Source organism: Nerophis lumbriciformis, linkage group LG02, assembly GCF_033978685.3.
Source record: "Nerophis lumbriciformis linkage group LG02, RoL_Nlum_v2.1, whole genome shotgun sequence".
Classification (NCBI taxonomy): domain Eukaryota; kingdom Metazoa; phylum Chordata; class Actinopteri; order Syngnathiformes; family Syngnathidae; genus Nerophis; species Nerophis lumbriciformis.
This window is the reverse complement of record NC_084549.2, coordinates 40,553,606-40,572,883: the sequence shown is the minus strand read 5'-3', so window position 1 is coordinate 40,572,883 and position 19,278 is coordinate 40,553,606. Positions and strand designations below refer to the sequence as shown.

At 37.7% G+C, this 19,278-nt stretch overlaps 1 protein-coding gene across 2 annotated transcripts in view; it reads left to right on the top strand.

The window, feature by feature from the left end:
- Positions 1-19,278, top strand: part of inpp5a (inositol polyphosphate-5-phosphatase A) — a 408,597-nt gene that overhangs the window by 237,409 nt on the left and 151,910 nt on the right. The gene's annotated exons all lie outside the window — the stretch shown is intronic.

Here is a 19,278-nt window from a genome sequence, read left to right as displayed (position 1 = left end):
GCCTCAGGGGAACAATGCTGAGAAGGAACAGCATTTTGCTAGCGGACCTCACTATTGAGACGTGTTAAAAAATATATATATAAAAAAACAGCTCTGTAGCTTTTGCTGATGTTTGGGCCAGATTCATGAGAGTCAAGCAAAGTGTTTTTTTTATATTGCTGTCCTTGAGTAATTACAAAATTACTTTTTTAAGTGTATATTTTCAAGACAATTTTTTTTTTTTTTTTTTTTACAATTTACCAACACCGCCGACCTGTAATATAAATAAAAACATGAAGTAAAGTTTTTCTCTTTGCAAAAGACACAAAACAAAGTGATAAAAGTCAAAAAAATTTTGGGTAAAATAACTAGTATTTTTAATTCAGGTTGCTTTCTTTTTTCTCACCTCTGCTCAACGTTATTCATTGGAGAAGAGTTTTACATTAGAACTGTGAAATCCTGGCATGAAACCTCCTTTTGTGGCTCACCATTATTTCCACACAAATATAGTCCATTGTCACAGTGCTGAAGTTAATTTGATCAACATTGGGGACATTTAACGTTTTTGTTCGCTGAAAAGGCTTGTTTCATGGTCATTTTCGGACCATTGAAACGCAGTGATTGGCAGAAAAATAATGTTGCCCTCAACAATTCAAAGCAATTAGTTTCCCATGGGGAGGCAGTGGGCCACACTGGCTGCCACACAGCGATGCTTTGTCATTTTATGGACGGTCATCAGTCAACTGTCACAGCGTCTCAATGAGCCCTACAACCTAAATGTTTCCCTTTCGGCTTTTCCCAGAACAACAGGCTGAAAGAGCAGAGAAAGGCCGGCGAGTCTTCAGCCAATAGACATTTGGAGCAGCTAGAGGGAGGACTGGATAATCACAAGTAGATCCTCCATTAAGCCAGGATGAATTTATTAACCTAACTGGTGTGTGGGGTGTGTTCATGTATGTATTATGCAATATATTTCACGTGAATTATACTACAAATATCTACACACTGTAATGTAAATGATCATTATTTTTTCTAATGTATTTACAGAATCAAAATCCTCCACATACTGTGCACACACCCATAAATACTCAGGCTGCAACGATTAATCAGTTAATTCGATTAGAAAAAAACTTTGATTTGTATTTTGTTGCTTTGATTTATTGTTTGATGAAGTAATTAATAAAATCTGCGCTGCATGGAGTCCCCGCAACTTTAAAATATGATGACATATTTTCAACACGGCTGCTGCGATATATAATGCACGTTAAAAGTGCATTACTAGAAGAAAAAAAAAATGTTTATTTAAAATTTGCATTGAGGCAAAAAGTGTGTTTTATCCGATTAATCAAACAAACTAATCGATGAATTTCTCCATTACTGAAATAATCAATAGCTGCAGCCCTAATATACACAATTGCAATTAAGTTTTAACACTTGTCAGATATATCGGTGTTTTACCTAAACTTGTCTGAAATTGAGAAATCAAATGCACCAAATGTTCTGAACTGTAAAGTGCACCCGTATATAAGCCGCACCAACTAATTTTTTGAAAAAAAATAAAAAATGTTCCATGAATTAGACCAAGGGTGGGCAAACTTTTTGGCTCAGGGGCCACGATGACTTTTGAAATTTGACAGACGGGCCAGGCGAGCACATGCATTTCAAAGCTTATCATATCTGTTGGAACTAAGAGTAGGCTTCTCAAAAACAGGCTATTTTAATCATAATACATACATTTTCAACCACATCATATCATCAAAGAAACATAAAAATGGTATTAAAGGGTTAACACTTACATTCTCTTTTACTGGGAGGAGTGTTGTTCATCACCCATTTTTGCCAGTGTGTCCAAATCCAGTATCAGTTTTGTTGTGGCAATTCTCAAAACAGATATTTGCTCAATTCTGTGTTAATATTTGGCGTGCCGGATTAAAGGGACCAACGGGCCATAGTTTGCCCACCCCTGTATTAGACTCACCAGACTATGAGTAGCAGATAGATACGTTGCGATATTAATTCTTCACACAGAAAGATTTTGTAAATGTTTATTTATATACCATAATCTTTTCAAACAGTGCCAGTAAAATTGCTAATCAAACAAAACAGACGTCATCGTCATGGACCCATTAGCTGCGGAAGCAAGCTCTCCAATCAGCAAAACAGACTAAATAATTATTCCGTGATGTTTGGTGAATTTACTGAGACATTTGTGAAACTAAAACAATACAAAAACAATGCCATTGTAAGTTAATAATACTAACACAGGCGGCATAGCTCGGTTGGTAAAGCGGCCATTCCAGTAACTTGAGGGTTCCAGGTTCGATCCGCGTCTCCACCATCCTAGTCACTGCTGGTGTGTCCTTGGGCAAGACACTTTTCCCACCTGCTCCCAGTGTCATCCACACTACTTTAAATGCAGCTTAAGGATGTAGATAATGGGTTTCACTTTGTGAAGCGCTATATAAATATAATTCACTTCACTTCACTTGGTAGCATACTAGCTAATGCTAATGGCGTTAAGATAGCACATTCAAACACTCCTTCAGACATCACACACGGGACGGTTTATTAAGTATAAACAATCTTAGTTATACTGTAAATTTTACAAACATTGCTGAGATAGGCTCCAGCGACCCCGAAAGGGGCAAGCAGTAGAAAATGGATTGATGGATGGATGCTTGGATTGATGAATGAAGAATCCATACCAGTAAACGCTATGGACGCCTAGAAGGCCGGACGGCAGTTGTACTTCCGGTTGAAAGCACTAGTCTAAACTGAAGGGCAATTGAGCACCTGCATTGAGAGAACTCAGCCAAAAGATGGCTCCCTAGCACAAACAATAATGCACCATTTAAGTGTATTTTGCTTGGTTTTCTTTTGAGAATTAGTATTTATATATATATTTATAAAATCCATAAATTAGCCACACCGTTTTATACGCGTATGAAAAAAGTAGCGGCTTATAGTCCGGAATTTACGATATATTCAATAAAAAGACAAAATGAACATATTTCAGCTATAGAAAACAACATTGACCTACTTATTACTGTTGGTTGAGCTGTTTTAATTCTCAGTTTCGATGCTTTTGCAAATATTATATGATATTTCTTATGACAATTAGTTAAAGTTGATGTTTGCAACTTGCTCACGGTTACATTTTTAAAGCAAAACATATAACAACACCACCATTGACTGGCTTGTGTTAGCATTAGTGGATTAACAGAAGACATTTGTGTTAAAACGGTCACAATCAACTAAAAAAAGTTTAAAAAAAAATACCGGCCAGAATACAATGATTGGTGTTTACGGCGGTCTCTCACCCTGTCTTGTCATTACCTACGTGCAGGGAGCGCGTGCACACATACAAATGCAGTCCGAGAAAAGGAAAAAACAATTTGTAGTCATGTTGTTGTTATGATAGAATATACATTCAATGACAGCTAATTGCTATTAATAGCGAACAACACCCGAAGCTAATGCGTGTGCATGTGTTACATACGTACGTAGTTACATCATTACGTCCTAGAAGCCGGTAGATAGTGTGTAAAATACATTGGAAAGTTAGCGTCCTCTAGGCATCTATGTAAATGTTGCAAACAGCCCGTTTAAGTCAACATGTATACATTGCATATAATTCAATTATTATGCTAGTCATTAAAATTATTAAGCATATATCTTCCTAGTTTACACAGTGATACCCTGGTGTCATAAGTCATCAGTTCCAAAAGGTCCAATTAAAACCAAAGTGTACGAAAACCAAAAGCAATTTTTGCTGTAAGAAATTTTAAAAATTCAATTAATTTGCTGCGAAACCCACAATTTTGCAGTAGTACACAATTAAAAATGCATTAAGACACTTGGGATTTGACCAGTCCATTCCGTGGAATGATATGCGGGCCCGCACAATAACTGAGATTGTGTACAAAAAACTGGACCAACCTTGTAGCGAAAATGTTCGTCACACCGAATCATACAAATGTGTGTCGTAAAAAGCAGGCCTAACTGAATTCCAAACTTTGCTTATATAATATAAAGACTAATTGTGTTGTTTTATGATATGTTATTTAATATTATGATTACTTATTCCCCATGCATACATTGTATATAATTTAACAATAATTAAAATTAACAAGTGACGATTTGTAACTTCCTATCTTGTAGTCAGATTTGTATTGCCAAGACAAAGTACAATTTGGCGCCACCACTCTTGCATTTCAGGAGGACATATTTCCAAATAATCTTTGTATTCAAATACTTTCAAAAAGCTGTTTGGTGTCTGCAGTGCATGTGCATACAGTAAGTAGTACATTGATCTTTGAAAATACTGTTGGTTGTGTGGAATTAATTGTTTTTTATTTTTGTTTTTTTTAATCAATCTAACAAAATAATGTACAATAATACCATAATAATACAATTACAATTCCAAAACCAGCAACATTCAGAATAGCAATCAACCGAGCAATTGAGAGGGCACACAAACATGACAAAAAACAATCCAAAAGTAGTCAAACAAAAATTAATAATATCAACAACAGTATCAATATTAATACGAATTCCAACATAGAAGTGATTAGAAATCCCTCATTGGCATTATCATCACAGCCAATTATAAAAAATAAAATAAAAACATTTAAAAAATGAACAATATTGCCACAGTGGCTTAGACTTTCATCGCATCTCATAAGCTTGACAACACATTGTGTCCAATATGTTCCACAAGGATAAAATAAGTCATATTTTGGTTAATTTAATAGTTTAAAACAAATTTAAATAATGCATCCCATATTCCAATATATGACTCATTATTATCGGAATTGATTAATTAATTATGGCTTGGGTGTCAAAAATGTTTAGCATGTCTACCTCACAGTCAAGATTTTGTCTTCTCCATGTGAGTTTTTTATTGTTACTCCTTAATACCAAAAACATGCATCTTAATCTAAGTGGAGACTCTAAATTCTCCTTGTGTGTAAATGCAAGTGTCAAGGGTTGTTTGTAGAGATTTCCGATATCGGACTGCCGATATTATCGGCCGATAAATGCTTTAAAATGTAATATCGGAAATTATCGGTATCGGTTTCAAAATTATCGGTATTGGTTTCAAAAAGGAACATTTATGACTTTTTAAAGCGCCGCTGTGTACACGGACGTAGGGAGAAGTACAGAGCGCCAATAAACCTTAAGGCACTGCCTTTGCGTGCCGGCCCAATCACATAATATCTACGGCTTTTCACACACACAAGTGAAGGCATCATACTTGGTCAACAGCCATACAGGTCACACTGAGGGTGGCCGTATAAACAACTTTAACACTGTTACAAATATGCGCCACACTGTGAACTCACACCAAACAAGAATGACAAAGACATTTTGGGAGAACATCCGCACCGTAACACAACATAAACACAACAGAACAAATACCCAGAACCCCTTGCAGCACTAACTCTTCCGGGACGCTACAATATACACCCCCCCTCCCCCCCCAACTCCCCAAACCCCCCCACCTCTACCTCCTTATGCTCTCTCAGGGAGAGCATGTCCCAAATTCCAAGCTGCTGTTTTGAGGCATGTTAAAAAAAATAAATGCACTTTGTGACTTCAATAATAAATATGGCAGTGCCATGTTGGTATTTTTTTCCATAACTTGAGTTGATTTATTTTGGAAAACCTTGTTACATTGTTTAATGCATCCAGCGGGGCATCACAACAAAATTAGGCATAATAATGTGTTAATTCTACGACTGTATATATCGGTATCGGTTGATATCGGAATCGGTAATTAAGAGTTGGACAATGTCGGATATCGGCAAAAAAGCCATTATCGGACATCTCCAGTTGTTTGTCCATATGTGCCCTGTGATTAACTGGCGACCAGTTTTGGGTGTATCCCACCTCTTGATTTAGATCAGCTGGGATACGTTTCAGCTCACCCAAACATAGACCAGCAGTCGAAAAAGATGGATAAGAATAATATCGTCCTGAAGCAACTGAGACACAATGGAGTGCACTAGGTGGTTTAAGGCAGGGGTTGCAGATGCTCCTTGTTGTAATTCCCCTTTTTGTAAAAAGAGTGAATAATTTCTGACTGTCTTTGAGGCGGGGAAGAGGCTGAGTACTAACTGATGATTGGATTAACGGGAGAAAGGTGAAATAAGATAAACGGAAGCGTGTGCGTGCGTTCGTGTGCAATAAGAGCGATGTCTTCACCAGAAATACGTGGACTTCTTGAGTGCGCTAAGCATAAATACATCCCAAGTCCCAACCAAGAAAAGACTCAAAAATAATTAGTTAAATCCTGCATTAACAGATTCCTTGCCTTCACTGCCAACAACACTGGCTTAGCTGTGTGCTTGATTTGTGGCCAGAAATTAGCAAAGTTATAATGCTTCAAAACAAGCACTAGTAAGTATCTACTCAAGCAGGGGTGTCAAACTCATTCTTATTGAGAGGCACATAGCATCAGAGGGCCACTTGTAATCACACTTCAAATCATAAGTCGAGGTGACAAGCACATAAATCGGTGTTTTAATGTAAAAGTTAAAGTACCAATGATAGTCACACACACACTAGGTGTGGCGAAATTATTCTCTGCATTTGACCCATCACCCTTGATCACCCCCTGGGAGGTGAGGGGAGCAGTGAGCAGCAGCGGTGGCCACGCTCGGGAATCATTTTTGGTGATTTAACCCCCAATTCCAACCCTTGATGCTGAGTGCCAAGCAAGGAGGTAATGGGTCCCATTTTTATAGTCTCTGGTATGACTCGGCCGGGGTTTGAACTCACGACCTACCGATCTCAGGGTGGACATTTTTTTATTTTTGATAACAAAAATGTTTGGAATATATAGTTGCCTGATCATGATCAGATGAAATGAGAAAACATGTATTTGCATGCAAATTTAAATCTCAAATACATGTCTCAATAACAAAGAAAAGGTGCTTTATTGACGTGAATTAGTTACGAGATTTGTCAGGCCAAATAAAATGATGTGGCAGGCCAGATGTGGGCTCGGATTTTGAGTTTGAGATCTGCGATATACCGTATTTCATAGTAGTATTGTACACATGAACCCTGCACGTCTGTTCTTGTAACAGCTCAAAGCATGTTGGGTGTTTTTTTACAACTAAAGACTAATTTTCTTTTGTATAAGAGGGGACAAAATGGTTATTTTCATAGTACAGGTTGCCCGACTTGCTGGTTCAAGGCAGTGTTTTTCAACCTTTTTTGAGCCAAGGCACATTTTTTGCGTTGAAAAAATGCGGAGGCACACCACCACCAGAAATCATTAAAAAACGAAACTCAGTTGACAGTAAAAAGTCGTTGTTGGATATGACTTTAAAGCATAACCAAGCATGCATCACTATAGCTCTTGTCTCAAAGTAGGTGTACTGTCACGACCTGTCACATCACACCCTGACTTATTTGGACTTTTTTGCTGTTTTCCTGTGTGTAGTGTTTTACTTCTTGTCTTGCGCTCCTATTTTGGTGGCTTTTTCTCTTTTGTTGGTATTTTCCTGTAGCCGTTTCATGTCTTCCTTTGAGCGATATTCCCCGCATCTGCTTTGGTTTAGCAATCAAGAATATTTCAGTTGTTGCTATCCTTCTTTGTGGGGACATTGTTGATTCGGGTGTACTTTGTGGACGCCTTCTTTGCTCAACACGCTGTAAATCTTTGATGTCGTCCAGCATTCTGTTTTTGTTTACTTTGTAGCCAGTTCAGGTTTAGTTTTGTTCCCTAAGCTTCAATGCCTTTTCTTAGGGGCACTCACCGTTTGCTTAGTTTTGGTTTTAGCATTAGACACCTTTTTACCTGCACGCTGCCTCCCACTGTCATCTGCATATTGGGATCACAACAAACCATGTTCCGACATCTACAAAGCAATTAGCTACCTACTGATATTGAAGAGTATAATATTGTTACTCTGCCGAGCTCTAGACAGCACCGACACTCAACAACAACACATCATTTGCAGACTACCGTATAATTACTTGTTTGCAAAAAATATTTTTACCCCAAATAGGTGAACTTACATAATCTCCCACGGCACACCAGACTGTATCTCACGGCACAGTGGTTGAAAAACACTGGTTTAAGGAAATATAGTCAAATGTCCATCCCTTGTCTCCACCTGAGATCGGTAGGTCGTGAGTTCAAACCCCGGCCGAGTCATTTCAAAGACAATAAAAATGGGACCCATTACCTCCCTGCTTCACACTCAGCATCAAGGGTTGGAATTGGGGGTTGAATCACCAAAAATGATTCCCGGGCGCGGCCACTGCTGCTGCTCACTGCTCACCTCACCTCCCAGGGGGTGATCAAGGGTGATGGGTCAAATGCAGAGAATAATTTCACCACACCTAGTGTGTGTGTGACTATCATTGGTACACACATGCGCTTAAGGGCTTCTCCCAGCATGAATTGACTTATTTTCCTTAACTTGTGTGTGACCATGCCTCACTCTGCTCCCTCTCTCTCCCGTGTTGTGGTATTGCTGCTGGGGGCGTTGCAGAAGAGCTGTGTGGTGCGAACACGGGGACGTGGGGAAGGCTGTTCTGCCGTGTCAAAGGCCCTGTCAGGGCCACCCCTGACCTATTGAGAAAGACACCGACAAGCACATTCTTCACAATGTTAACATTCTACCGAATTCTCAACATTTACTTACAATGGATGACTGTGCACAACCCAGCTATTGTGTGCAAAGTTGAACCTGCCCGGCCAAATTATGGTAAGTCATCTTGTCAATATAATCATGACATGGCCCCCAGTCCCACCCTCTTAATCCCATATAGGCTGTCTATTAGGGCCCGGTTTAGCTGTCAATCACGGCATATAATCTTGGGAGAAGAGTACCGAATAAAGCCTAACAGAAGCGAGAGAGATAGGATTGTGCTTTTTTTGGATAGTGGTGCGCTTGATATGTAGTGGCCATGTTTCTTGGCCATATACTTCTTTTAGCTCTCCTTTATGTTGGTCGGTGAGAGCAATTTAGGTGCAGTGAGAGAATAGTGGTGGTTTAAGGAGCCTGGGAGCAGAGTTGGGGGGGCCGTGATATAAATTAGCGTCTGACCTCCGTCTTTGTGTGGCCCCGAGGAAGGCCTTATGAAGGCCCCAGCCCAAACCCCAGTGAGAACAGTCCTTGTGAAGAGGCTCTTTCAGGGGTGTCACTGCGCGATGAATTGGCCAGGAGAAAGCATGTTTATAGACTGTGTAAAGGAGTGTGTCTTTGTGCTAGAATGTCACTGACACTGTTACAGTTTGCCTGAATGAACTGTGATGACGAGGCTAATGGGGCCCTGGCTCAGGGTGAGGGTCAGTTGGGTGGGGGGGGGGCACGGCGGTTGGGTTCTCCGGACCCCCCACTCGCAAAGCCTTTTCACACCCAGTAGCTGTAGCTAATGTTGCAATTCTTCATTACCCACACAAAGGCTGAGAAAAAAAAGTCAACTTTCACACCAGCGGGTCAGCATGAGTGCTTTAGGAAATGATCGTGTAAACAGAATGTTACCTTCTGACCTGTGGCTGATACCTTAGAGCAGCAGACAAAGCAGCCCAGCTTTGGGTATTAGACATGGCTGTTAGCGGGATAAAGCTACAGGACGTGGCCTTGAAAGACCCCCGCAGGCTGTGGGGAAAGGTTGGTGTTCATGTCTTTACTAACTCATCCTTGTCTCTTGTCAGCTGCTTGTGTGCAGATAACTGAAATTGAACTGCAAACAAGAGAAGTCAAGATTAAACTCTCTTTGCAAAAATCCACAAGTTCTCACATCTACAACAACTGACCTCCGTTTAGGAGAACAGGATAAACTGAAGCCAACTGTGTTTGCATAGAACCAAGTCTTTTTGTGTACGGTAAGGCTACCAAGAGCTTCATTCCACTTTTCAGTGTTTACAAGGACTCAAGGAACTTTATTGGCATCTTTATTTCTGGACCCCGACTTAAACAAGTTGAACAACTTATTCGGGTGTTACCATTTAGTGGTCAATTGTACGGGATATGTACTTCACTGTGCAACCTACTAATACAAGTCTCAATCAATCAATCAAACATTGAACAAAAAGAGCACGGTCTCCATCCATCCATTTTCTACCGCTTGTCCCTTTCGGGGTCGCGGATGGGTGCTGGAGCCTATCTCAGCTTCATTCGTGTGGTAGGCGGGGTACACCCTGGACAAGCACGGCCTATCAAGTCATATTTTTTGTGTGTTACGCATATTTGGCCAGAAAATCTGATTCTGAAACCAGCAAACTTGAGACACGTTAGCTGGCACAAAAGGGTACATTTAGACGAGAACAAACATTTAAAAACAATTTTGTTTTGTTTTGTTTTTCCCTCATATACAGACAGCGAGGACAAAAAATATATATTCATATATATCCTCGGTCGCACATAATTTTCAGTTTCATGATTATAAATAACACCTTTTTTTAAGGCTGTACTTTATATTTTTGATTTGTAAATTTGTATTACAGTAGTAATGCTAAGTGTTTTTGTTGTTAAAAGCAATTGATTTATTGTGCCAGCCTAAAGAATGAAGGTCATGCACATACGCAAGTATGTCATGTTCAAAATGGCGGAAAACAGCTAGTTGCATGCCCATCCATCCATCCATTGTCTACCGCTTATTCCCTTCGGTGTCGTGGGGGGTGCTGGAGCCTAAGGCGGGGTACACTCTGGACAAGTCGCCACCTCATCACAGGGCCAACACAGATAGACAGACAACATTCACACTCACATTCACACACTAGGGCCAATTTAGTGTTGCCAATCAACCTATCCCCAGGTGCATGTCTTTGGAGGTGGGAGGAAGCCGGAGTACCCGGAGGGAACCCACGCAGTCACGGGGAGTGTTTAGGATAATATAATGCTATAGTTTATTTAATGCACACGTATCTAAACTACCTAAAAAAACAATTAACCTTCCCCGAAAAGAGATAAGAGGAAGCAGATCTTATTCCATCCCTTGCAATGCCTCAGAAATGACGGATGGTCTCTTCACATTTGTTAAAGTAGATACAAATGATCTGAAAATATCATGTCTGGAAAACGATTTGTGTCAATATCTACATCTATTTGTATTTTTGAGTGTTTTTTTCTGCTATTGTAAAATACCATTAATTTGGTTTTATTTACTTTCACTCTGTTTTTATCAAACAATTTTGGTCCTATTATTGACTCCTTAAGTACGCCCCAATTATTCAATTCATAACCACCCGACCCAATGTTGTACTATTGTAATTTATAGATTAGGATATTAATAGTTTACCTCAAATCTTGTGATGAAATTTTCATATCACGATTATTGTGACTAAATTGTTCATGGTATTGTTGAATGTGCTCAAAAAGCACTCATATATACTCATTATAACCAAGTTTTATTAAAAAAAACAACATTTAATTGCCACACAATATACTTTCTTGGCATAAGAAATATGTGATATAATAATATTATGCAAAACCAACTTTTCTTAGCTGTTGGTACTTGCTGTTGTGTATTTGGGATCTACGTAAGTCCCGAACATTTAAAATCAAATCGTAGAGGCATTGCGGAGATATTTATAAAATAATCTTGCCTTTTTTTAATTCTTTGGCCAAATGAGCCGTTTGGAATTTGCACAATTAGTGATGATCACAGATTGTGAAAACCATCAGGGGATTATCTTTATATGGTATGAATGTAACCAGAGTGCCTTGTGCATGTTCGCCATTGTAGTCCGCGCTGTCGTCAATAAGCTCCTTCTTTTTCTCTATCCTCTTATTCCGCTGTTTTCGTATCGTTCTCACTTTTATTTGTCAGTAGACTCGCTATGGAAGCGCTAAAAAGTACAACAAAGTGGGCGGGGAGAAGACGCAGTCGAAGTGGAGGCACGTAAATAAGATCGCCCACAAAACGGTGAATCCTGTAGAGGCGGTCAGAAAGCAGCTCAAAAAAGGTCTGTAAAGCATCCATCCGTCCATCCATTTTGTACTGCGTTCCCCTTTAAAGGTTGCAGGGGGGCCAGAGTCTATCCCAGCTGCACTCGGGCGGAAGGCAGGGTATACCTTGGACAAGTCGCATCATCTATGCAAAATATGGACCAAAGAACTGCCATTTCATGTTGTTTAGACCACAAGGAAGTGTTTTAAAATGTAGAAAACAAATCATAAGATTTAGATCCCTTTTCCCTTCAGAGTGGAACTGCACTTTTTTGGGGATATTGCTTTATGAGAGACATGACGATTGGTGTTATTTTTTTTTGTTTGCATTCTAAATATTAAATAAATGTAATCAATAGTCCACTTACAATAGAGCCTATGTGAGCCGCTTTATTCTGCCTATAAAGCCCTTAAAAAAACATCCAAACACCTCCATTTTATATACATGATGTAAGTATTTATGTAATGTAGTAACGGGCACATTTATAACAACATTTAATATTTACCTATTTTGATCATTTTAAACATAATTTTGAAAACATAGTACGTTTGCTTTTTTTCAACAACATCACTGATTATTACTCACTGCAGATTTTATGAGAGCCAACAAACATAATTTAAACATCCCTTACTGTACAATGTCTGCTGTCATTAGGATGCCGACTGATAAGATGTTCATATATTCCCATTTATATGAAGAATGACCTTAATCCTCACGAAGGAAAGGGGGTGGAACCAAGCATCTTTTTGTGTCGTTCTCGCTATTTCCGGGCTTAAATTGGTCAACAAAGTGTACCAACTTGTGCCAACTAAGGAAGAAGTAGTTTCAAGACGTCAAAGATATGGACGTATAGCGAGATGTGTTTTTGTTGTTATATGTATTTTTGTAACTTTATTTTGCTGCCCTCTTGGCCAAGTCACTCTTGAAAAGGACATTTTAATCTCAATTAGTTTTTACCTGGTCAAATAAAGGATATTGATTGATTGATGTGTAGAACTAAATAACATTGTGGAAGGTGTGGAGGAGAACACAAATATGGAGAATGTGGACGCAATGTCACTGTTAAATGTAACTGTGGGGGAAGTCATTCAGCAGCTTATGGGGGTTGTGTTGTCAGAAAGCAGGAATCAGAAGAACAGACAATTAAAGTAGAGCAAAATAACACATATATAAAGTTAAAGTACAGAAACAGGAAAAGGTAACAATGCAAAGTAGTGAGGACATTCATACAAACACAGTAAAGATACAATAGTCACTTTTCTTGCATATCGTACAGAACAAGCAAAAAACAAGACAAATCATTGAAATACTAGTTAAAGTGGTGGCAATAGATTGTTCATGAGAAAGAGTACACAAGGAATTACAGCAAGGGATGGTGACAGACATCACCAAAATAGATCAGGTTAATGTTAAGCACAGGATAGGTTGAAAGAAACAATAATGGGAATATGATCTTATATTTTTAATGTAAAATGTGCTGATATGCAGCACATGCTATATGTTTTAGTATAGTAGATGGCGTTATCTGCACCTTTCAGACATTCAATGCAATCCACCAATAAACATATCGAAGTAGGTTTAGGGTGCACAATGGAATATCTTAGTGACTCAGACAGTAATATATCTATACATGTTTAAATTAGGGAATGCATATTTTTAATGGAGAGAGACAGTGTTTCTTGTTTTCATGTTAGTATATAAGCTAGCCTCGCTAGCTTGCTTCTCCAGTATATGAAACTAGTCCTTGAGTTTATCAGTGTTATCAATCACGGTTTTAAAATCACTTTTATTTAAAATTGTAAAACTATCCATAGGAAGTTTTACCACAGTTTATCAGGGCGTTCAATCGATCGCAACTGGACTGCTTGGTTTGTCTTGGAAGACGTTTCGCCGCACATCCGAGTAGGCTCCATCACTTCGTGCTCATAGACTTCGATTGGTCGGATCTAGTATATATCTGAATAATCTAAGATTAGATTAGATTAGATTGCTGATTAGCAATAGCGATATTACATGGCGATTTTAACACCTCCAAATTCAGTAATCAAAATTACAACCAAAATGCACGTTACGATAAAACAGCTGGTGAGTAATAAGTACAATACTTATAGTTTGTAAATCTCAACAAACGACAAAACTGGCACATTCAACTTAATGGCAAAGACTACTTCCTGAACACAGCAACACATCGATGACAAACTGAATACTTGCAATTAAGAATCCGAAGTGTAAGAAAATAAGATATAACAACCAAGTTATCATTATCAGCTCACTGTTGGTAAAAACTGAGATTTTATTATGGAACAAATAACATTTATTACATGAACACCGAAAATGTGTGCTGTTGAGTATGCGGATCAGTACCAGGAATTGGTTCAAATTTGAAAGGTGCTTGTTCCTTGCTTTCTGAGACTAAATTACTTTTATTAATGAATTAATCTATGTTGTTGTTGAACAATTTTCCCAAGTTCGGTCTGTTTCTGTCTAGTATTTTACTGTAAGATTTGTCTGTCCAATGTGTATTTCTTTGAGCATTTTCTAGTCAATTATGTTTGTTCTCTGCTCTTTTGTTTAGTGGTGTATTGTCCCAGTTGTTGTCTTGGAGTGTGCTGAAAATCCTTCGAAACGTTGAATACACTCTTTTTCTTAAGAGCACTGATACTTTTCACTGTCCTTACTCATCAATATATATATATATATATGCTATCTGTTCCCTCCTGTTGTTATCAGTTCTGTCATTAGAAAATATTCAACAATTGGTCTGGTGATTTTTGAATTCAGACAAATGCTACACTCTGCATCTGTAAAGTTAATGTTAAAAAAAAAATCTACTTTTGATTTATATTGTTGAATGTGCAAGTGGCCATATGTCTGTGTGGCTTATCAGTGTACATGTAAGAGAAAAGAAAATAATCTGAACAAATATTATGCCCTATATGTTTATCATGTCATATTATTTAGACAGCAACACGTGGAGGATGCCCAGTGGGATTGAATGTATTCATCTGCAAATATTCAACTACCGGCTGGTCAATAACACATCTCTACCCTGATGAACCATTGACATGAGCAATATCAAAAGAAGAGACACGAGACCTAGCAAGACTCGATGCACCACTTAAATCTAACAAGACCGCTATCAGCTCTCAGCAGCTGCGCAGGCAGCGCTAAATGGAGATGAACTTTGTTGATGCTCTTCATCTTCAACATGAATAGCACAGCTTCCATTGACATTAGTGAGCCTTTGATGTGAGCGATTGACAAGGCGGAACACGCAATGCTATCAACGGTTGTGGCTGCGACTGTCAAATGAACCTAACACACCTGTGGTTTTAGCATATGGAAGCCCAGTTCTAAGGTAAAGGAATTATCCAGGATGTGGCAAAAAATGTCCACGTAGTGCTCGTGTTGTAGTTGACAGCCAGTTAGCTGTGACGTTTGGAGGATCTTCTGGGCTACCAGTGAGTACAGTAATCTACAAAAGAACACACTCAATGCTACTATATTGAGTTAAACGATTGTAAAAGTGATTATATGGTCGGAGTGTGACTCTTTCGGTATCTAACGATTCAATCCAATTCTGATCCCTGGGGTTGCTATTCGATTCAGAAAGATTTGTGATTTAACAGGATTCTCGATTCAAACTGATTCTTGCAAAGTATTATTTGGTATAATAATTACAATGGAACTTTTTCAAAAAAGGTTACGGGTTATAAAAGCTCCTTCTGGTTACATGGAGATGGCCTATAAACATATTTAAAAAAATTTAATCTTACAAAAAAATAATAATACAAAAAGAAATTCACACATTTTTGATAAATATGAATCGATTTAGAATCGGGACGAATAAGATCTGCAATTCGGGTGGGGATTGATTTTTCTGTGCACTACTACTATATGGCTGTTGTTTAGAGAGTTTGTAACACGCATTATGTAATAATGATGCAATCTGGAATAACGGAATCACCTCATTATGCACGCCACCTTTTGTAAAATATACTTTACCGCAATTTACACATAAAATTATTGAACGCATTTTGTAATAACTTGTTACATATTGCAGAAGTCATTACAAAATGTGGGTGTAGCACTGTTTTGTTTTTTTAAATGTAACAACATGCTATTGATCCTTAATGGAATAGATTGCTTTTTCTGTTTCATATTTTTTATTTGTGTTTTTCTATTCTTAATACTATGTATAGTATAGCATTGGCACAATATAATCAATATTGCATGAGTTTATGTCTTCCAACATTTCAATGCACAGCTCATTCTCATGTCAGTAATACTTCATCAGTGTCGTTTTTGCCTCTAGCTTGCAATCACGTTTTCCTTTATAATCAATACATTTACATTTGATTTAGGTGTGACCATTTACCATCCTACTTAATTTTTTAATTAATTCTAATGAAGATGAAATGTTTTGTGTTATTCTGATTTTTATTTAGATATTTATATTACAAATGGTTTATTATTTATGTTGTATTACATCTATCCATGTTCTGTCTGGATGGCGGGGGTGCTGGAGCCTATCTCAGCTGCATTCAGGCGGAAGGCGGGGAACACTCTGGACAAGTCGCCACCTCATCGCAGGGATGCACCAAATTGTTACATTTTATTTAAAGTACTGCACCTAAATTTTTAAGCCTTCAATAAGTTATTGTGTCACAAGTTATTGCAAATATTTTTTATTAGAAATTGTGGCAGATTATTACAAAATGCGACGTTGTTACATAATGAGGTTAACATGTATTAGATTGTTACCTAATGCACCATTTTTACATCAATAATTATGTTAAAAATATATTTAGAAAGGTGTAAACATTTGTTTATTCTCTAATTATGTAAATAATTGATATAGTAATAATAATCTTGCGGAAGTTTGATTACCATCGTCAGGCCTGGAATCAATTAACCGGAATAAACGAGAAACGATTGTAGCATTGTATTTAGAATTTACTACTTTATATACTCTACCCTAGAAGATAATGTAGGAGTTGCACATGTGCTGCCGCTGTGTCATATTTTTAAGAATCACGGTCATTTTTGGTTGGTCTTCCTATTAGCCTTTTGACTCATCTTGGAAGTCTCCTCTTTGTTTAATATAATGTAATGTGAAAGTTATAGCTGTGTTCCCTGTCTTATTCCTTCACCTCCCTGCCCTTCACTCTCACTGCCTCACAGAGAGGAAGTGAGCATGCATTACGACAGACAGCCGCAACACAGACCCACCACCAAGAAGTGGCCTCTCTCTTTACGACCCCATAAATAAATTGTTATCTGGGCCTGGGAAGTTCATGGGGAGATTTATCTTCACTATTAGTATAAAGATAGTGAGCCGAGCATACTGGATCATTAATTACACAGACCCATTTATGTTAGCATTTATTTCCAACTCCATGGACAAAACTACCAAGATATCGGAGTTAATCATTATTCAACCAGCCCACATATTTTTTATGTTCACTGTCTTTTTGTGTGCATTTGCGGAATGAGTCTATTGTGAACATTGAGTCAGTGCAAGACCGTTGCTCCGAACTTGAAAGGGCAGAAAGAAATCTATAAAGAATCCCGGACTGTTACAAAGTCGTTATCTCGATATCTGTATATGCTTTAGGTCAGTACTCTCTCCCCTTCCGTTCAAAGTGAATTGACTTCAAAACTCACCAGCATTGACTTCAAAGCAGTTTATCAAACGAAGTGATCAAGATCTTGTGGTTCAAGTGGGATGTCAGCTGAGTATTAACTGTTTGAATTGAGTGCATATTTACTTCAATCCTGGTACAGGAGGAACTACTGTATATGGTCAGTGCCCTCCAATGTCAGTTGTTACTATTAGTATTTTCCTACTTTCATTGTGTTACTCTTCATTTAACTCATATTTACTTTTTGTCCTTTGTGTATCTTAAATGTTACACTGCAACCGTGGAATTTCTGAAATGTATCCCGTCTTATCCTATAATGCAGTGTAAACTACAAAACACAGTAACTCATAGTGTTAATTAATACTTTTGTCTGTGTAATAAGTATAATTGTCCCTTTTAAGGGCCAAATACATGTTTTTATTTGCATCATGCTTGCTCTTAAAAGGTCTTGCAAAGTAATTGCAGTGGATTCAAGCACTATAAATCTGCCTTGTTGTTATGAGTCAGATAGAATGATTTATCTTATATTATTTCCCGAGTCTTCCATCTTTTAATGGTAACTATATTTTATGCTGTGATATACTAATAATACTTTGACATCAAGCCAGGCTGGAAATAAAAGTATCAAGTAATCAGGCCACAAGGTGGTGCTGTGAACCTCAGCTAATTTAAAAGGTCAGAGGAGTGTGAAATGATTTTGAGCAGTTTTTTGTTTTGTTTACATGTAATATTTGTAGTAGTACTGTCAGAGGATTTAATGAGACTTTTGAATTTGGATTAACCATTAATAATCACAGGTTGTTACTGGCTAAGTTTTTAAAAAAGACCCAGATTTTCATCCAGGAACATTTTCTTAAATGTTTTACTTGAATGCATTTCATTTATTTGCTCAACTCTTGTTAGCAGTTTTAGCTAAAATCCCGTCTGGGTTTATTTTGGCACCAGTCAGTGTCCTCACACATCTTCGTATTGACCTGATCACTGACTGTATAACAAGCTGCTCAGCCTTTTAGATAACCACCCATGATTTCAGATAAAGGAGCACGTGTAGTCCAAATAAATTGTGTAAAAAAATATGTAGTTATTTTTGAAAGCCCTAATTTGTAGTAAATGTGATTTTGTATTATTGATATTTGGTAAAACTTTAGTATGGGGAAAATATTGTAAGTAACAAAGTCTTAATTAAGAGTTATTTGGACACTAGGGGAACATATTGGGGAACGACACAGGAGGTCCTTCATACCGACAGCCATCAGACTGTATAATGCATATGTTCCTACTTGACTGCACTTAAATGTAGAGTATATGTAGAATATATTTATATTATTTATATATTATATATATAATATATTATATATATTATATTATTTATTATTATTCTTGTCTATTGTGAGCGAACTGTGGTGCTGAATTTCCCCCGGGGATCAATAAAGTACTTTCCATTCTATTCTATTCTATATTGTAAGTAACAAAGACTTACCAGTAATTTAGAGTTATTTGGTTAGGGTTAGGGTTAGAGGGTTAGGGTTAGGGTTAGTAATACTGGTTTTATAATAAGGCCATGCAGAATAAGGCATTAATAAGTACTTAATAATGACTAATTAAGAGCCAATATGTTACTAATTTGCATGTTAATAAGCAACTAATAATGTTGAATATGTTCCCCTTGCTAAAGTGTTACCTGATTTTTTGGTTTGATTGTTTTTCTGGTGCATTCCTATGTCTATCACTGTTCAAT